The sequence below is a fragment of the Micropterus salmoides genome, unplaced genomic scaffold (genome assembly GCF_014851395.1).
Source record: "Micropterus salmoides isolate LMB-PRFRI ecotype aquatic unplaced genomic scaffold, ASM1485139v1 Ms_hic_scaffold_2019, whole genome shotgun sequence".
Lineage (NCBI taxonomy): Eukaryota > Metazoa > Chordata > Actinopteri > Centrarchiformes > Centrarchidae > Micropterus > Micropterus salmoides.
In genome coordinates, this window is record NW_024041173.1 from 325 (window position 1) to 6,213 (window position 5,889).

At 41.9% G+C, this 5,889-nt stretch overlaps 1 long non-coding RNA gene across 1 annotated transcript; it reads right to left on the reverse strand.

Annotated features, from left to right (window-relative positions):
• Window positions 1-216: 216 nt before the first annotated feature.
• On the reverse strand, window positions 217-5,562 carry LOC119915260. The gene is made up of 3 exons (XR_005446927.1): window positions 5,470-5,562; window positions 3,237-3,289; window positions 217-321 (listed from the first exon to the last, which is right to left on the reverse strand). It is a non-coding gene; the product is annotated as an uncharacterized LOC119915260 (long non-coding RNA).
• Between the last annotated feature and the right edge of the window lie 327 nt (window positions 5,563-5,889).

The following is a 5,889-nucleotide window of genomic DNA, read 5'->3' on the forward strand; positions in this document are numbered from 1 at the left end:
ACCTTCCCTGTGTGTGTGTGTGTTGTCAAGCTCACAGCAGTAAACCTGTGTGTGTCTACAGAACGGTCTCGGCACAGTCACCGAAGTGAGCGTGCAGTTTTTGGTGAAACTCTGCTCCAGGTGGAGGCAGGTGAGGTTGGATGAGGGCAGCGTTGTTGCTTGGAGAAGAGGCCGGGCTCCTCGCGGTCTGACTCCACTGGATGCTGATGGGGCACGGGCGGGCGTGTCGGCAGGTGTGGCGACGGGGCGATCCCGGGGGCGAGGCTCGTCTGGGATTGGGCGGGTGAGGGCGGGCAGGTGATCTTCAGGTGCAGAGTGATGCTGAGGAACAGTGGTGGTTACACTCTTGCCATCTCACACATTACAGTCAGATGCCAGTTTATTAGGTACACCTGCCTAATGCAGATCTGTGTAGGAGCTGCTTTAGAGAGATCATTTCAGAGGCTGCTGTTTGTATAGCTGCTGAACTAGGTGTTCTATTATTTTGTCCGCCTGTTTATATCAGTGAGGGTGGATATAAATAAACAGGAGCAGCTCTCTGTGTAACATCACATACAGTTTAATACCTTCATGAAGGATTACTGCAAAAACCTTTGCATTAAACTGCTTTAGTTTATGTAGGTGTACCTAATAAACTGGACACTATGTGTACATGTACACATACACAAGCTCAAAAACTGCACAAAGTAGGAGTACTGAACTTTAACATTCATTCATTAAAAAATGTAAAGTGTGCTTTTATGTCTTGCATCTTTGAAGGTGCAGCGTGTTACATGAGGAATGAACCACTTTAATTTGTGTTGGAGAAACAAGAAGAGTTTGGTTGTTTACGGCCGTGACTTTGACTGTTAAATGACTGTAGAGGGCGCTGTTCACCGCGAACAGCAGGAGGCTGGCAGGTGAAGTGAAAGAGATGAGAAAACAACAGGAATCACAAGGGCTTATGGGAAACAAGAGAAACTTTTCACCACTCAGATCGCTGCATGCATGCTTTCTGTTTATCTTCATCGGCACTTAAGCTGCAGCAACTTATCAATTAGTCGCTTCAACTAAAAAAATGAAGCAGCAAGTCTTAATCTTCTCTTAGTATTATTGCATGATAGTAAACAATATCTCTCTGGCATTTTACTGACAAAAACAATTATTCTGAGAAATATATGACGATATACAGTAGAATAATAAGTTGGAGTCAAGACATTAACCCTCAGACTAAAATATTGGTAGCTGCAGCCCTTAATATCTATCTTAATATTTTTGACCATTTTGGCTGTTTTAATGCAAATGGTATATAATTTGGCAAAATTGTGAATTTTGGAATTTTTAAAAAATTTTGATCCCATGTTGCAGAATATATAACACACACTGTTTAGTGATCGCGTCTGTCTGGGTCTTTATTTCTCATGCAGATTACCATCTAATTGACATTTCTATATTTATTACATGAATATTTGTATTTGAACGGTTTGAACCCTGAACCTTCCTGCTGTGAGGCGCCATCGTGCCGCCTCATGTTATGATATACAAGCTAAAACTGTTTGTGCTGTAAATAATAAAAATAAAAATGGAAGCTATAAATGCAGACGTGATAGCCGAGTTTAAAAACAAATGTGTTCGGAAAATATTTCCTCCGCCACATGTTGTCATGTATGAAAAGAGAGATTAACTGTTGTTCTTTAGGTTCACTCATGACAACGTCTGCTGCCAGGCGTGAGCGGGTAAACGGGATCAGACTTCACGGCGCAGAGAGGCGACAGCAGCCGTGCAGGAAAAAAAGGGTGAAATGCAAGATAATGCAACATGGTGGCGGTGGCGGCGGCGGCGTGCTCTGGTTTACAGAATCAATACGTGTTTTCACACTTCATTCATTGAAGAGAACTTTTCTAAAGAAACAACCAAAATCCTGTCATGAATCCCCTGGTCACCATCTGTAACGATGTGTCTTTAAAAACCAGTCTCCAGTGTGTGCAGTAACAACAACAATAACAGCATTAAAGTCTGTTTCTGAAGGATGGCACTGTTTGAGAGCCTGTTACTACTTTTGTTGCAGTAAAACCGACAGTTGACCGTAAATCAGTGCGCTTGGATCAATTGGGATTATGATAAAAAATATATGTAAAAAATAAGTACTGTTATCCTGTAAGTACGATAAACAACTGTTACCTCTATGTGTCTCTGCAGCTGAAATTTAAGGAAACTAAACTGATCAGATTTTCTTATCAAAGCTACAAAAACTCACAAAACAATATTTACAGGCATCAGAATAAAGCTGTGAATCAACTATCCTGTGACACCACTTTTATCTCCAAATGTTGGTGGCACATTTTAGATTTAACCTCTCACAACTTCTCTGTGAATAATAAACACTCAGACACTCACACCTGAAGTCTTTGCAATGCATCCAGGTGAACTGTGGGGATTCTGACACGAACATCTGATTCATAGTTTTCACGACACGTTTTGCAGTAAAGAAATGTGATAATAATAATAATCTGTCTAGATATGCCAGGATCTACATTAAAGTACACGAACAGTTAAAGGACAGAGCTACAGCAGAGGTTTTGTGAGGCGTGAGGTGAAAGGGACAGGTGCATGCAGCTCACGGAGCACATTTAGGTACTTTAAAACCCCTTAGATTGACATAATTTGCGCCAAACATTTTACTCCTCTGTCATGTCTGATCTTACAGACGGATACACATAGTTTTAGATTCAGGGGGACTTAATCTCTGTATCTGAAATAAACGCTCATTAATCTGCTTAATGACAGACAAAAGAGGCTCCTCATAACTGCAGAACGCCCCTGAGAATTAACACTTTTTAAAGTTTTCTTCAGTGTCACAGTAATCCAGTGACGGCTGTCTGTACATCCATGAACACACTGCTAACAGGAGCCGCTAACGGCGACCTCAGCTGCTTATAATGGGGGCAATTTGATGAAATTTAAACAAATATGGGCTGGAGCCCAATATAATTCATGTTTATGTTTGTGTTTCCTAAAGCATTGCGGTTCTGAAACGTAGACTGGTGATGGACTTTCTGAGTTATTTCTACTGTACAGGCCTTTAACATAAAAAACAAAGTAAGAAATCCAAATCAAACATCTAAAATCACACAGGGTGTGTGTTTCTCTGTGTGATTGGTTGTCTGAAAGTGACCGTGCCGTCGTCCCAGCCAGCGTTCGTGCGGGGTGAGTGCATCAGATCACTGAAGGGCACGTGAAGTTTCAGCACACAGTACCTGCGGTCTAATTCGTTTTCTTCGGACGTGACCGTCGAGTACGGGTTCATCTCCTGTAGGGAAACACACGCAAAGAGAAACACATGCACAGAACAACACAAGCATACACAGGCGTGTAAACACATTGTACGGTGCAGCACAGACACAAACACAGACACACAAAGATGATAAAGATGAACAAAACCAATCGAGAAAGAGACCAGTGTCACCATAACAAGCATCTTTAGAGGTTGCTCTGGACCACCTTTATATTTGAACTGTCTGTAATATCGACGTAAACATGTTCCTTGTGTCGTATGAAACAACGCTCTCACTCTCAAGGGGCCACAGATGGACGCGTGCTCGTGGTCCATTGGCATCAGTTTGGAAAGCACCGGGGAGCGACAACGCACTACGCTGAAGGTAGGTGTAGTATATTTAACAGAAAAGTCAGAGTAAGGTGGTGGTCGGGGTGGACGGAGGGCCAGAAAACGGACTCTCAACCAGGAGAGCGGCGTTCGTTTGCCGTGTGAATCCAGAAAAATGTCGGCTGTGTATTGTTCCCGGTAGGCTTTAGCTTCTGTCATTATTTCTTTTCAAGTCAGTTTGAGTCCATTTGAGTCGAGACGACAGCCTGAATACAACCTTCAAATGCAGAATGCATCTGCAAAACTGTCTGCTTCTTTTTGAGATCGCTTTTTCCAACAATTTGACAACATTTTTCCCGGGGAGGGCAGCAACAGACAGCGGCAGCGCCGTGATAAATTGTCTAACAGCTCCGAGTTTGTCGGACTTAGCAACAGTAACTAAGGGGGGGGGGCGTGGCTTAGAGAAGGGTCAATTAACATACCATAAAACTTCAATTAAAAGCAGAGTCCCAAATAGCCGCCTACCCCGTTTACTGGCCTGGTGTGGGAACACATTTAGACAAATAAATGCCTGGTCTGGTTTTTATAGATAGGTCGCCGCTTTAGCTGCTTCTATGTTGCTAAGATCTTTAATACAAATATTAATGTTTAAACGTCTGATCAATGTGTCAGTATGAACATGCGGCACATCGTTAGATTAGTTAGATTCTCCACAATTCAATCGTTCAGTTAATTTAACGGAAACAACGAGCCCCAAAGTCTAATTCTTATAGATTTACCGGTGTAACCTGCATGGTACAAGAGATTAAAAGAAATAAAATGCAGACTCCCGTTACCTTTGAAGCGCTCGTTAAGCCCGTTATATGTCCGTTCCTTGATTATTTATCTTCCTTTAGTCTGTTAGGGTCCACTGATCAAAACAGCTTTAAATAAAAATGAATCCAAGTTGTGAATCCTGTCATTTGAAGTCTGTCGCTCTCTGTCTGCTAACTTCTCTCATCCTGCACCCTGTTGTTGTTTTCATTACGTTGCTGCCTTCAAAATAAAAACATATAAACCGTCTGTCGGAGCCAGATCAAATGAATGACGTGTATTTGATATTTGATCATTAATATTCTGTTTGATAAATAAATAAACGGTTTCATAGAAGCCTATTTCAGTTTTGTGCAACAGGAATTAAAGGCCAGTCCCATATGGACACCTGTCCCAAATATAGGCAGGGTCAAGTCAGTGATTTTAGCAAATAAAAGCCCTGGGCTATTACTCAAAGTTTGATGGTAGTTATTTTCACCCAAACCATGATCTTTTCCTAAACATAACAGAGTACTTTTTGGGGCTAAAAAACCAAATTGCAACGTTTCACAATGTTAACGACGTGCTGTTTGAAAATTGTGACATTTCGCAACTTTAACAAGTACATTTATTTTGAAACTGTAACCAGATGTTGCATATTTATTGTTGCAGGTGACCACAGAGCCATACACGTGCAAAAACGATACGAAGCGTCCATAAGTGACGAGTTGGGAGTGAGGATGTGTTTTAATAAAGGAAACCTCTGGAGTTTGTAACGCTGTGGAGCAGCTTTGCCCTCTGAAATTTGCTGACCTCTGTCCTTGAAATGTTTTAAACCCCCATGAGAAGAGTTAAAGGTGCACTTCTGTTTTGCTAACAAACATCTGATGCCCGGGATTCTCTCTAGACAAACACAAGTACGCAGTGGAATATCATGATTAACTTAAAATTCATGTAAATTAGATAGAACTCACAGTCACATTATCACATTAATCATGGCCAAGAGCAACTTAATCTGTCACATTTAGTAAATGGCATTAAAGATTTAAAAAACTGGCACAACGACAGGTGGAGGAAAGGGCTGGTGTACTCACAATCTGAGGTTTGGTTTTGGGTGGGAGGGTTAACACAGGCGGGGACCGGCTCTATGACCTCCATGTGGATCTTCACTGGAGGGACAGAGCTGTTGGTCTGAGTGACAGAAAGAGGACGTAGTCTGCATGCAGGACAAACTGGGATTTTAAAGGATAAGACTACATTTATTCTATATATTTGTGTCACAGCCAGAAACTATTAAACTATCAGTGAGCCTGGGTCACATGTTCCTTCATCACCGTGAACACACCGTAGTTTATTCTGACTCCGTCCTGCTGCCCCAAATCCTCGCTACAGCACACGTGTGGATCATCCGCCGCTGAAAATAGTCCCCAACAAATGCACTGTTTCTTTCTGTTTGTCTGATAGAAACTACAGCGAGCAGCTGTTTGAGGAAATTACCGAGACTTTTAAAATAT